A 14,901-nucleotide genomic window follows, 5' to 3' on the forward strand; every position below is an offset into this window, starting at 1 on the left:
AGACTTTGGAGAAGAACAACTTAAGTCTGAAAGGCAGAGACTTTGTGAAAAGTGCCTGGGCTGACATCGAAAACTAGACTGCACAGGAGAAGCAGCAGGATGAGGAGCTGGCAACAGGAACTGTGAGAACATTCTCCCTGAAAGGAATGACCAGCAAGCTCTTTGGAAATTCAATCCCATGATGAAGGGTTAAATCCCGTGAATCCCATGGGGAAGGGTTAAATCCTGTGATTCTAGAAGAGCAGACAGAAGGGAGAAGAACAGCTTAGGCACTTATAAGCTATGAAAAAGAAGAGGGTTTGATCCTATTTTTAAGGTTTAATCCCTCAGGAAAGGGTTTAATCCCCCCTAAATAAATTTAATCCCATGGAGAAGGGTTAAATCCCATGTAATCCCATGGGAAGGGGTTAAATCCCGTGAGAGGAAAAAAAAAAAAAAAAAGAAAAAGAGGGGGAAATGTAGAGAAACAAGTGCTCCAGAGAGATCAAGAAATAAATCAGCTGAACAACCAGGTGCCTCGAGTTGCCAAAGAATGGGTGTGAGTCCACCTGTGCCTGGTTAGGACAGGCCCCCTGTTGGGCATGAGCAAGACCAGGGGGCCAATAAAGGTGGGACTCACACCCACAGAGCAAGCTCACTCTTATGTGAGGCAAAGGAGAGGCCAGCGGCTCATCGAGCCTCAGGAGCAAGAAAGGCTCATCCCGCTACAGCTTAATACTGTAATTAATGAGAAGTAGAAAAAAAATTGAAACACCACCATTTTCTACAGTATATGAATTAAGCTACAAGTTTAAAGCAAACAGAAGAAAATATTTTTTCATGTAGCATCTAATTAAATTGTAGCACTTACTGCTCAGAATGTTGTGCATGTTAACAGCTGAAATGGGTCAAAAAAGCAATTAAAAAAACCCATGAACAAAACGTATACCAAAAGTTATAACATACAATGTTGCATCTTCTAGTCAGGGAGTCTATACCACAGGTGGATGAAAGCTAGAATTTACCCAAGAAATTGTCTTAATATGGCAAGTTACCATCCTGTAAGTAATTCATAAGTTTCATTCAAGGTGGAAAAGATGCTTGAATTAGAGTATGGTTTCTGCACAATAGTGTAGCAGTTTAAACAGAATGAAAGAAAAGGGAGCTAACTTTACTCCAGGCTACAGAATAAGATTTTTAGGGTTTGGTTGGGTTTTTTGAGGTTTGGGTTTTTTTTTGGTTTTGGTTTTTTTTGGCTTTTTTTAGCTTATCTTTTTGACAGTTCTATAGGTAAAAATCTCACAGCTTTACTTTAAAATAACTTTTATCTCAGTCTTGGAACTTGTTGATGAAAGACTTTATGTCAGCTTAAAAGGGCTGACTCTTTACTACAAGCTGCCAGAATCCAAATGTAGTGAGATCACTGTGCAGGTAGGAATCTTAGCTCAGTGATTCCAAAGCACATGGAGAAGAAAGACTAAAAGACCCCATTTCCAGAAATGCACACTGTCAAGAACCAGTTGACTTTGTCCAATATCAATATTTACTCAATAGTCATAGCATTATCAGCACATATCTAGCACAGTCAAGCCTATCAGCAGATACCACAGTGAAAAAAAATAATTTAAGACAGTCACATTTTCACTATTGAAAGGTGATGCTCAAGCTCCTTTCTTCCCAGTTTACACCATACGATATTCTGAATTTCCTTCTGTTTTTCCCTTGAGATATTTGTAGATTCCAGCTTTCAAATTGCGCTTGTGGCTGCGTTTTCATGGTTTTAAAAATTACTTTCCTCTGTTGCCATTTCACATGGTCAGTCCTCAATGGGAGATTATTTTATACTCCATTACCTTCAAGTTAAAATGCTTGAAGTATAGCTCTTATGAAATCCCATTTGAAGTCATAAATTTTCCTATCATGTAAAGGAACTGAATGCATTTTTACTTTTTTTTTTTTTTTTTTGGCCCTATTGGATTATATGACCTTATGGTTGCACCTACACCCAACTCTGTTGTGCTGAGAGTTGCCTAACTTCCATGAAGCAATACCTTCAATACAAAAGCAATACCATAAATACATTGCAATTAAATTAAAAAGGGGTTTGAGGGCATGTATTTTGTTGATTGTTTATATATTTCTTTTTTTTTAATTTGATTCAATTGCACTGCTTCTGCAGCTGCTTCAGATAACAGTATGACATAAAAATTTCAGCTTTATTATGAGTTATTTTAAAGTAAGCTTACCTGAATAAATTTGTTTAAAGCCACCAGGTTCTGACCCCCTACCCTAGAAATGTATGCAGTCATAAAATGTCCTTTTATCTGGTGACATGCTGCAGAATGATGCCACCTTTTTCAAATATATGCTCTATTGGCTTTGAACCAAAAAAACACAGGCAGTAGGAAGAAATCAGTGTGTTTTAAAAGGCTGACTTACTGACAGGCTTTTAAAAGCTAATCTATACTTTAGAGACTAAAAAGTCTTAGTAAAATAAAATCCCAGTAGTCTTGAAGATCTGAGCCAGGATATTTAAATGCTACTTCACCATAACTCTAGGTCTTTGAGCTAGCTTACATTAAAAATAGACAGAAAAACATCAAGAGAAGGTCTGTATTTCTTTCTATTTCCAGATGGAACTTCTGCACTGAGGTCATACATGTCTTCTTCCTTCCAAAGACAGAAGTCCCAGCTTATTTAAACTAAAAGCAAAGTATCCATGTAAACCAGTTTTTCATATGACCTACCATCACTGAAATCAGAAAGTGGGAACCTTGAGGTGAGTGCTGCAGCTAGAGAACAAGAATAGCTGATTCATTTTTGTCTGTGAATTTCCTATCTGTGTATTTCCTTTCTTTACTGATGTTATCTTGGATGGCAGGTGTTCTGAAGTGTTCTTCTATATTCTGTAGGGATTAAGGTGCAGATCTTTAGACATCCCTTTGGATAACGTAAAAAAAAATCATAATTCAGAATGTGGATTGGCATCAAACTCAAAAACTTTTGGACTCTCTCTATGCTCACTTTACTTTCCAAGTGTTTCAAGTTTTCAGGTGTACTGTTCTCAGTCATGTTCTCTGAACTGGGACAGAAATCTTCAGATGAATAGCAAATTTATAAACCATACCTTTTTGTCATTGTAGAAAACGGAAAGTAGGTCCAACAGCTTTATCTTCCTGGGGAGGCTGTGAGGAGGAAGGTCATAAAATTGACTGATTTAGGGCATGCACATGCACTGGTGTTAAGAATGACATTAATTTAAAGGAACTGCTAGTGAAAACCTGAGATCATAGAATTTCATATATATATATATATATGCACAAATACAAGACACATGGTCTTCACTGATTTCTCTGTAAAGTCAAATAATTGATATCATCAAGTAGAACATATGAAAAAGTCCAGCCCCAAAACATGATGCACAAGTTATACTGTTATCACCTTCTGGGACATAAAAGAGAAGCAAAAATTACTTGAATCTAGACCACCCACATTCCTGACTGGTAATCCAAACTATTTAGTGAAGAACAAAAGAAATATTAGTGCTAGTCTTTTGAATACAGCCTTCCTAGTTTGTGAAACAAATGGTGAAATTCATATGTGTTTTAACAGAAAACCAAATACTTTCTTTAAGCTGCTGAGAAAAAATGTAGAAATGACACGACTTTTGTTCTAAAATAAATATTTTTGTGATGTTTTCTTCTGATGGTTGAGGGTCTGGAATAAAACCTAGATTAACACAAATCATTCACCAGCTTTTCCCTGGAGCTGTATAAATGACTGGCACTATGCTTTCATCCCCAGGGGCACCACATCAATCACATAAGAAAACACACTGGTCAGCAGTGCATATGACCACATATTCAATCTCATTCTCTTTTTTCAGTTGAAAATAGCTCCAAATCAACAAAAGAATCACATTTCTTTTTTCATTAGTCATCAGAATATTTTCTTGTATATTGCATTCAGAGATTCTATTAAATTTCCCAGATTCTATTAAACATGCAGCTGATCTGAATCAAGTTACATCTGCATTGCATGATACACTGAGTGTCAAGAACAAGTGTTCTTAGTCTGTGTTTAGGCAGGAAACTGTGACCCCAGCTTTGCACGAATGCCATCCAAGCAGGACCTTAGGGGAGCTGACAATTTTTCTTTATATGAGTACAGATATCCAAAACTTGTGGTGCTATACTAATGGCATACTATGCCTCTGGGTAAGCTTGGGGGTTCTGCATGCTCCAGAAACTTCATATACACTCTCTGGGATCATAAGAATGACAACTGAGGATAACCAAAAATTACAGTAGTGATGTACTCAATAGGTTGAAGATAATCTTGGAAGCACAGTGTAGCAATTTGTTTTCTTTTACAAACATCAAATAAGTTCTTGGTTAATGATGATAAAATCATATTGCTCTGCATTTTATGAATGCAAAAATACCCCTCCAAATCTTGTACATTAAATCAGTGAAAATCTGATATTCCAGAATTACTTATTGTAGATACTCAAAGAGTTGTGAGAGGTTAATAAAACTAATGCAACATTTCCACAGAAGATTAATGGGAGGCTTGTTGAAGTGGAAGATTAAGTTGCTTTTCCTTTTGATATTATTGTTTTACAAAAAATGTGTTTTTTTCCCAGCGCATAAAGCTTTTATATGTGACACTGAAACACTTAGGAGGTAATACACTAATAGCATTCTATTTGCAAATCACAGCACACACAGAAGACTTTTTTTACATATCAACCTGGAAGCTGTCTTTCCATTTGCTATTCAATAGACCCAGCAGCCTAATTTATAATTTTTCATAATTTCATTATGTGAGCTTTCAGTGACCACTCAGGACAGTGACTGCCAGAAAAAGGGAATGGGGTATTTAGGAGGTCTGAATAGTTATTTTCAAAAGATCCACTTTTAGACAGTATTTTGAAAGCTTTTTTATATGTGAATTAAGGAATTACAAAGGATCCTGAGAAAAAAATAAATATTTTCTTAGAGCAGAGATTTAATTCCACATTAATCACTGTCCTTGTTGATCAGGAAATATGCTGTTACCTATTAGGAAAAAGTTTTTAAAAGTACTTCTTTAAAATTTTATTTTACTAATTTCTTTATTTCCTTGATACATTTTATAGTTTTAGATACGGTCAGTACCACCACTTATTTTCTCAGGTTTCAGTGTAGTGGTTGTTTTGTAATGGAAATCTATTAGGATCCACAAATGAAACAGTTTAATTCAAGAGAAATTTTAATGAAACTACTGCAGATCTTGGTGGTATGAGAAAGCACTTACAAAATAAGAAGGTGAAGCACTTACAAAATAAGAATAAGAATAATAAAGAATAAGAATAAGAATATAAGACGGCAGACCTAGTCTGCCTCTTAGGCATGCATCTCTTGAAAAACAGAAACACTCGATACTCAATTTTTTTTTTGTACTAACCTAAGATTCTATTATGTGTAAAGATTCTTGACTTCATTTTTGCCATGATGAATGTTTTAAGCACAATACCTTTTCCCTGCCAAATCCCAAGTAATGGTTTAAGTGGGTTCCCATTCAGATTAAATCTTTCCAACTCCCTCTTCAAATGCTTCCCCACTGTATCTAATGCTGTCATGGGCAAAGCAGTGTTGACATGGGGAATTTTAATTAATTTATTGTGCTTTCAATTAACACCAACTGATCATAATTGATATGAGTATTGAAGGGAAAAAAATAGCAAAGCGTATAGTTGACTTTCCCCCCTTTTCCTAGTCTCAATTTCTTTCATGTTTGATATGGGCTACACACAATCTATTCTAATTCATTTGGTGAAACAGCATGAAGCACCAGAGGTTGGGTTCATATGTATATTGGTTTCTGTCTTCTAGTCCATGATCCTCTCTGGTTCCCTCCCACTGGTTTGGGCTTCCTCACTTTCCATTGCTCTGGCATGTGTTACCACAGGCCACAGTCCCTCCGTAGTGGCCCTGCTCCAGAGTGGGTCACTCCCAGATGCATTCCTTCAGGTTTGTGTCTGTCACAGCATCACAGCATGGGACATCCATGGCAATGGTCCCTCAGCAGTCTTTCTGCCTTAGTCTGGGTAGTCCATAGGCTGAAATCCCTGAGGAGTGTTCCTGCTCTGATATGGATCTTCCATACCCAGAGCCAATCAGAAATATTCCTAATCTGGCACGTATCACCTCCTTCCTATTCTGTATCTTTAGTCATGACCTCAGCTGCCTGCTCATCAGCATCTTTCCAAGAGCATCTCCCACCGCATGCCTCCAAAAGGATACAGATCATTTACAGTCCCTAAGAGCTGCCACTCTGCCTTAAAATTGTGAGCTAGTGTGCCATAGGGTTCCCTGTAATGCTGCAGTTTGCCAGGTGATGGTCTGTTCACACCGGTGTCAGACTGGGCAGCTGACCTCCTCTGCACAGCTCACATCTGCAGCCTCTTGTTTCCAAAACCCTGCTTTTTATGCAAAATAGGGTCACAGTGATTCTAGATATGGCTGTATACTTGCCACATTGTTATATACCATAGTACACATCAAGACACTGGAAAAGTCCATTCATCTTTATAACTCTACTGGCCTATTTTCCATCCTATTAAGTGCAGTTTCTGGTGTTTTCAATTTTTCCAGATGTCTTCTGAAACTCACTATTCATATAGCTGTCATATAATCAGAAGGCAACCACATTTAAAGCTAGGACTGAGTTCTGACTTCTGCAGATATCCCTAACTGTCAATCAATCAAAGCTAATCACATTGAAGAAATTCATAAATAAAGCTAAAGCAGAATAAAGAATAAACACACCAGCAAGAGAAAAACTTATTTCAAAAGTCATTCTAAAAACATAAGCTGAGAAAAACAAAGGGAAATTTAACTTGGAAAAGACAGGCTACTGCATTTGAGAAAAGCAAATCTGAAATGCTGGCATTTAACATGACATATCTTTCAGAAGCCATAACATTTGCAAGAGGCCATGGACTGATGATGGAACTTAACATAAGGATAATGCATCCTGAATCAGAGACATAAAAGTCACTTTTTTATACTCTGATGTAAGGTGGACATTATTCTGCAAGAACATAAAACTGATTTTTAACCCTGAAAAGTCACCATGAAGATTGTTGAATAGAAGCTATTGTCAGAGTGCTACAGGCACTGATGGAAATATAAAGGGAGATAAAACTAAAAAATAATCAATGAAGAGGGACTAGTACAAAATGGAATATGTGTGCTTATTTATTTATTTGTTTTTTTTCAAGAGAACTGAAGCTGTGGAAGAAATTCTGAAAGAAAAATTATAGAAAGATTTTTTCCTGGATTATGGTTTTAAAAACTAGTTTGGAGAAATGTTACATTTACAATAAAAACTCTTCCTGGCTAGTAATTGACAGATTACCAGTTAGTTGCTCAAATGCCAGGATAAGTACTTGTATCTAAATTTCTTTGACTTTAATTTCGTATTTCTGATCTCTGCCCTCACCAGAGCTTCAAAAAAGTGAACTTTAAGAAAAAGAATTCAGGGAATCTCTTTACATGTTTTCATCATCTTATAATGTGAATGCACTGTACCACATTGGTTATGCAAAACACAGAGAAGCAATCAGCACTAAGGAGCACTTAGGTGTAAGGGTTTGCTGACTAAAAAAATTCAAGGGAAGTTTTCGGCAGGTACAGGAGTTATTATACTCTGTGAGTCAAATTCCCAGAACTCTGTGGCACTGTTTTAGCTGATGGTTTTGTGGTTAGCCTTAGCCTCTCTAATGTGGAATTGCCTTATAACAGCACAAAGGCTAATGCTGACAGCAAGGGAACATTGAAACAGAAGCAGCATGGAAAATATTGGTCTTTCCTAGTTCAGCAAATATTAGCAGTTAATCTTAAACTGAAATGGACTTCTCCCCTCCCTAGACTTCTCAGCTGAAACAAGTACCTGAAAATATAGTTTTGATTCTGTGTCACACTCAGGAATCAGAAGCAGTTTAATGCAGGGGTACTGATGTGGTACCTTTTAGTGTTTGCATTTCTCAGTAGCTGACACACCATGGCATCTCTAATAGTTCAGGGCTTTCTTGTTCTGAAGAGGAAACTATTCTGATGTCCTCTGTATCAACATGGTAACTGTAGCCTTTTATTAAGTATAAATTACTTGACATCATCTACAAGGTGAAAATGGTGAAAATAATTAACAGAGCTGTTTTCACTTGGCCGGTTCTTGCGAATTTACAAGTGGTGTAATAAAATTCTGAACTTCAGGGAAAGTACAGGTCTTGAGACTGCCTGATTCTCTAAATATCCTGTGTTGTCTATTATCAGCTTACTGGCCCAAAACAATTTTGATAAAAACTAGTCACTATGTTTTCCTGGTTTCTTTGATACTGTGGTAGACAAACAGATATAAAGTGTTTGGAACCAGCTATTTTTCTGGCAAGTAGAAGTCTGCAGCATCAAGCATTAGTATTCACCTGATACAATTCATGGTTGAAACCTTTTGTGTGTTTAAAGAGTACATAAAAGTCATTAAAGGTTATGTACTTTGTGGAAAAGCATGGCAGAAAATAAAGTTCAAAACAGCAGGTACATTTTGAAATACAAGTCCATACCATGTGATATGACAGAAATCAATGGATTCAGTGTTCTCTACTTTGTTTATTAGAAGTAAGTGTGAGTTTAGTATGAGTCTTGCATATCATGAGGGTTTGGTAGTCTTTTAGCCTATGAGATTTGAAAGTATTCTCTGTTCTGCAAATGTGATGACCACAGTAGTTCTTATTCCTGTGCAAGGAAGACTGGTTAATCTTTAGCCCATAGAGATTCGAAACAAAGGATAAAATGAGAATAAGGAAGAAAACAAAAACTGTAAAATAAATTATTTCCACCATGCCCTGAATGAAGAGATGAGGAAATTAAACTAAATTGGAGTTTTTTATCAATTTTGATGCAAAACCTAAAATCACAACCTGATCCCAGCCAGCCCTGGACATCAGACCATGCCAGGACCTCTATAAAGGAGCAAGGAGTCATAGACATTGGGACTGGTGAAGTAGGTGTGATGTTGCTGAGGTGAAAGACTAGAGGAAACTAGAGTCCTGGTTTTGGGGAAAGATTATTTGTAGGAGAATAAGAGATGCCAGGGAAAAAAAAAAAAAAAAAAAAAAAAGGTTGGGGATCCAGATTTCCACAGATGAGAGTATGTGAAGACTGAGAAAGAAAAGAAGTTTAGTATTAGGATCCAATATGGGAACATGGAATTTCATAGGGAAGTGCAGGAAGTGGGAAGATTGTTTATGGAGCTTAGAGAAGTATGATGTATTAAAGGATGCTGAGAAAGGTGAAGTATGAGATTGGAGTCTGGGTGTTTGGTAGAATCATTTGTTAGGAATCCCTCTTCTTCATATCATATAATTTATTAATAGTTGCAACCAAGAAATTTACTTTTAATTAAACTGGACACTGGTTTAGTGGCATGATCTGTGTATACACACACAGATCATCACAGAGATAAAAGGCTTCAGCCACTGCCATGGTCACACTTGGATATGCTAAGTTTAGGAACGTTCTTTGTTAAGGAGCTCAGTCCTCTATGGGTTATTTTGAAGCTTGCTTTGTTAAGTTTTGCTTTGCTTTGTTCTTCACTGTACTGGCAAACGTGCATACATAAGAGAAATCTTCAGCTAATCCAAGTTAAATTCAATTTCAAGAATGCTATGTATCTTGCCAAGTCTTCTGATGTATTTCTGCAATCCTATCTCAAACAATCTAGAGAGATGAAGTCTCCATGAAAGTGTTTGCTGAGCCTTCATACAAGGAGACCATCCCTGGCAACAGCCTTCTAGTGTGAGGTTTTTTTAATAAAGCTTCCGTCCAGTGGCTTCTAAGTGCTCTACTTTATCAGGAAAAGTGAAAATGCTGTCATCAGTAGTGACAGCTGATTACACTTTTCTTCTGGAATCTAATCCTGTCTAAGATATAAATAGTGTCAGAACTTTTATATGGTTTGTTAAGAAGATCTTGTGTTGCTTAAATTTTTTGGATATGTCTCAATCTTTAAAATCAAAAAGTACATTCTGTGAGCCCTTACCCAAACCCAAAACAAAAAAATGCAAAAAACCCTCAACCCTAAACTCTACAGAAATTATTTTCTTTGTCAGTTAGAAAGTGATTTTTTGGATGGCAAATGTACCTGATAATTTACTACTTTAGAGACCATTCAAAAATTCTGTGACAAGTGGGAAATTTAATAGTGAAAGTAAGAGTTCTATTGATGGAATATTCTTTTGTATAATGGAATAAATTTGATTCTTGTCTGTTAGTTTAGATGCTAGAATTAGTTATTTGAAAATTCATGTATTTGAAACAAGGAAGAAGCAAACAAGCTAGATTTCCCTAAAGCCCACCAGCAACACTGATATGAAGTTGAATCCATTTTTCTGACCATCAGTTTTGAACCACAGTCAAAAAATATAAAAACAAACAAACAAACAAAAATTGAAAACATTGAGAGAAGATTTCTTAGTTATCTAAGTAACTGGCACATCTAGTTTACACTGTCTTCCTAGCAAAAACATTTTTTCTAATTTCTGATCTGATCTGAGACTGTCATTTGTTCAAGTCAATCATCCTCATTAAGGTGCTCTTCATCTGCTCTTCAGATGTTTGTGGATCCCACTTATTCCCTCTACCAAACTTGGGCAGAATTATTTCCTTAAGCCCTCCTTGCTCCTGATATGACTTGTTAATGTTTCTCCACATTTCTTTCAAACTGGAAGTCCATATTTCTCCTAACATAGAAGATGTGCTGAGGCTATAGTCCATTTCATAATCCAGATGAAAACTGAATAGAATCAGTCCATCATTGACTGATCCTAGCTCTATTTATTTGCAAGTGATTGTCAACCTAATGTCAAGTCAGCAACTGCTACCCTTTCAGTCTGATGGTCCAGCCAAAATTTAACCTATCCAATAATCTATTCATATAGCCCATATTTTCTTTTTTCTGGAGAGAAGCTAAGTAGGTGTGCCTCTTGCCTTTAACAAAACAGGTGTAATGTTAACTTTTTTCCAATAGTCAAACTAGTCAATCAACACCACAATTTTCCACTGAGTGTAGCTGTAGAGAATGTAGAGAAACAAGATAACCCAGGTGCCTCGAATTGCCAGTGAGTGGGTGTGAGTCCACCTGTGCCTGATTAGGACAGGCCCCTATTGGGCATGGGCAAGACCAGGGGGCCAATAAAGGTGGGACACACACCCACAGAGCAGACCTCAGCTCACTCTGGTGCGAGGCATGGAGAGGCCGGCAGCTCGTCGAGCCTCTGGAGCAAGAAAGGCTCTTCCCGCTACACTTCTACCCTGGAAGCGCTGTGTGGTGGCTGGAGTCCTGGAAGAGACCAGCAGCTCGTCGAGCTTCAGGAGCAAGAATGGCTCCTCCCGCTACAGTAGCCATGCAAGTGGCTCTGCAATCACATCAGTCAATTATTTGCAACACTCTTTTAGAGGTCCCATTTGGCCTCAGAAACTGTAAATTCTTGCAACTTCCTTATGCAGTCCCCAGCTTGCCACTTTCCCACTGTTGACTACCTCTCTCCTCCTAAAACCAGACGTGCATGCACAAAGCTCAGGAAGCAAGTTTCCCCTGTGAAGGTGGATGCTAAAATGACAGTTTCCTGTCTTCTATACTGTCCATGACTGTGGCTGTCCCCTCATTCGACTATAGACCATACTGACTCTAAATAACCTTTTGCTACTTGATGCCTTACAGAATCCTTTCTTGCTTTCCTTTGTGTCTCTTACTAGCTCAATTGTCAACTGGACATTTATTTTTTCATCTTGCCCCAACAATGCAATGTTTGCATTTTCTGACTCTTCTAATTTCTATGCAGACTGTCTCTGTTTCCTGTCAATACAGAGGAAAATCTGCTAAAGCATCAGTTTACTTATTAAAGTATACAAGCACTTTAGTTCATAGGTTCACTGCTCTCTTGACTGAATGTTTTATTGGTAGAACATGTCTATAAATTATGCTTACCTCCAGACAGCTTAATTTAAACACGTAAATATAAACATTTAGTATCTAAAACGGACAACTCAATGATAAAACTTTAAAAAAAGAGGGAATGATGAACTACATTCATTCAAGCTATTCTAAAGGTTGCCTCAGAAGGTCTGTCTGTCTTTTCATCTTTCATCAGACCTTCTCTCTTTCAAGGAACTGTACAGGAATTACACTGTATATTTTCTCTCTTTTAGTGGACTATGTTGGGTTTAATAGACAGTCTTTCCTCTGAAGTCTTGGAAAATATCTGGATTAGTTTAATATTTCATCCCCCAGATTTATTTTGCTTTCTCCTTGAGTAGGAAGCAGTCTAGCCAGCCTCTTATTAAAGTTTCTTTCCATTGATAAGTAAATCTCTCTTTATTGTAGTATTTCTTATCATTTAGGAGGTAATAGAGTAATATACAACTCTTTGCTTCAATGAAATGTTAAACCTCTGACCTTGATCTTCCTCTTTCAATAATTATTTGACATTCCTCAGTGGAGAAAGGACAGTTCACTGAACCTCAGGTCCTACACATTTTTTTCTTTTACATTAAAAAATACAAACCCATAATACAAACAGTGCAGACTTACTATGTAGTGTATAATTGGATTTTGATTGAGACCAGACAAGCCGAAGTCAAATTACTCAAGATAAAAAACCCCTAGGATAGGCTGAGCCCCCAAATCTTCCTTTTTGGCATTTTGTAAAACTGGCTTACATCTTCACTATAAATGACAGATTGAAAAATCAGAGGTGTGTACTTACTGTTGATCAAAATGAGGAAGACTGATTAGAAGTAACTATTTTTGTAGAATCATCTTGTAGAATGGAACACCTCTGTTGTGATATAGTGTGAAGGCTTTGAAATGGGATTAAATACTTTGAAATTAAATACTTTAATGGGATGAGGTTTAACATGGCCAAGTGCCGGGTCCTGCACTTTGGCCACAACAACCCCATGCAGCGCTACAGGCTGGGCACAGAGTGGCTGAGAGCAGCCAGGCAGAAAGGGACCTGGGAGTCTGGATTGACAGGAAGCTGAACATGAGCCAGCAGTGTGCCCAGGTGGCCAAGAAGGCCAATGGCATCCTGGCCTGTATCAGGAACAGTGTGGCCAGCAGGTCCAAGGAAGTGATTCTGCCCCTGTACTCAGCGCTGGTGAGGCCACACCTCGAGTACTGTGTCCAGTTCTGGGCCCCCCAGCTCAGGAAGGATATCGAGGTCCTGGAGCAGGTCCAAAGGAGGGCAACCAGGCTGGTGAAGGGATTCGAGCACAGACCCTATGAGGAGAGGCTGAGAGAGCTGGGGTTGTTCAGCCTAAAGAAGAGGCAGCTCAGAGGAGACCTCATTGCTCTCTACAACTACCTGAAAGGAGGGTGTAGCCAGGTGGGGGTTGGGCTCTTTTGCCAAACGACTTTCAACAAGACAAGAGGGCATGGTCTTAAGTTGTGCCAGGGGAAGTTTAGGTTAGATATTAGAAAGAATTTCTTTATGGAGTGAGTGATCAAGCATTGGAATGGGCTGCCCAGGGAAGTAGTGGATTCTCCGTCCCTGGAGATATTTAAAAAGAGACTGGATGTGGCACTCAGTGCCATAGTCCCGCAACGGTTCAAGGGTTGGACTTGATGATCTCTCAGGTCCCTTCCAACCCAGCCAATTCTATGATTCTATGATTCTATGATTCTATGATTCTATGATTCTATGATTCTATGATTCTATGAAATGTTATTTCTGAGTCTGAGTCAGATGTGTTTATGAGTATACCTACTATAGAAGATACTTATTAGGTATAAAAAACATTATATGTTTTTCAGTCTTCAGACTTTAAAAGTCTTTGGTATAAAAATATTACAGTAAATAAATATGCTCCTTAAAGAGAAGAGAGTTGTAATTTGAAACTGTATTTTGTACAAAAAAATAAAGTAGACCTCCAAATTCTAATTAAGAATATCAGAAATGTCTTTCTCAGAAAAAAAAATTATGGCTAGCAAAAGCCTCATTCTTCCAAAGAGAGAAGCTTCCATCATTGCTCCAGCATCTGTGAAAGACTAAAGATTATTCAGTAGTAGTTTAATAGTTCAGATCCTTGAATGGGAATGAGAAAGTTGGAGGGAGAGGAGCTGGCTGGTCTTCATAAAACTGAAAAGATGTACATTAAGTACTTAAGTACTTCACCCGGAGATGAAATTACTAGTGCTTAGCAGGACATTATCAAAATACCCCTTCTTTCATCCTGGATGACAGGGAAGAAAAGGGATATACAGATACTTATGATAGTTAGTATAGCTACAGATAATAACAATAGAGATGTAAAACAGGTATTTCTATCATTTTTATGTTCTGTGGGAAAAAAACGGTACATATGGACTCAGGACAAAGGATACATACAAAGCCAATGTCATTCTTACAGGTGGCAAACATCTATTTTTGTCTAAAGTATTCAAACTGAAGACAAACAACTACAGATCTATAGTAATACTAAAATATAAGAACAAATAAACCAAGATTTTTTAAATCCACATCGTGTAGGTCTAAATTTTTTTAAGAATACATTTCTCTTCTAGCCTACTCTTCCAGCCTACTCTTCTAGCCTAGTCTAGCTGAAATACAGGCAATAAAGATAATGATTATAATAAGTTTTTGGATAAGTACAGAGAAAAAACAAAACTGCCACCACTACTACAGGCAATGATATATGCTTCTCTGTAAGATGACAACAGCATTTCAATTACAAATTATACAAAACCACACCACAGCAAATTTGGGATCAGCTCATCAGTGATGATTTATGTAACTAGAACAAGAGCCATATGATGTGGTATGATTCTTTTTCAAGGATTTTTTTTGCTCATTTTGGTGAATGTTTAATAAGCATT

At 37.5% G+C, this 14,901-nt stretch overlaps 1 long non-coding RNA gene across 1 annotated transcript; it reads left to right on the forward strand.

Annotated features, from left to right (window-relative positions):
• Positions 1 to 296: 296 nt before the first annotated feature.
• On the forward strand, positions 297 to 14,341 carry LOC115600154. Its single transcript, XR_003988836.1, has 3 exons — positions 297 to 388; positions 13,555 to 13,561; positions 14,331 to 14,341. It is a non-coding gene; the product is annotated as an uncharacterized LOC115600154 (long non-coding RNA).
• Positions 14,342 to 14,901: the final 560 nt, after the last annotated feature.

The sequence above is a fragment of the Calypte anna genome, chromosome 1 (genome assembly GCF_003957555.1).
Source record: "Calypte anna isolate BGI_N300 chromosome 1, bCalAnn1_v1.p, whole genome shotgun sequence".
NCBI classification, from domain to species: Eukaryota; Metazoa; Chordata; class Aves; order Apodiformes; family Trochilidae; genus Calypte; species Calypte anna.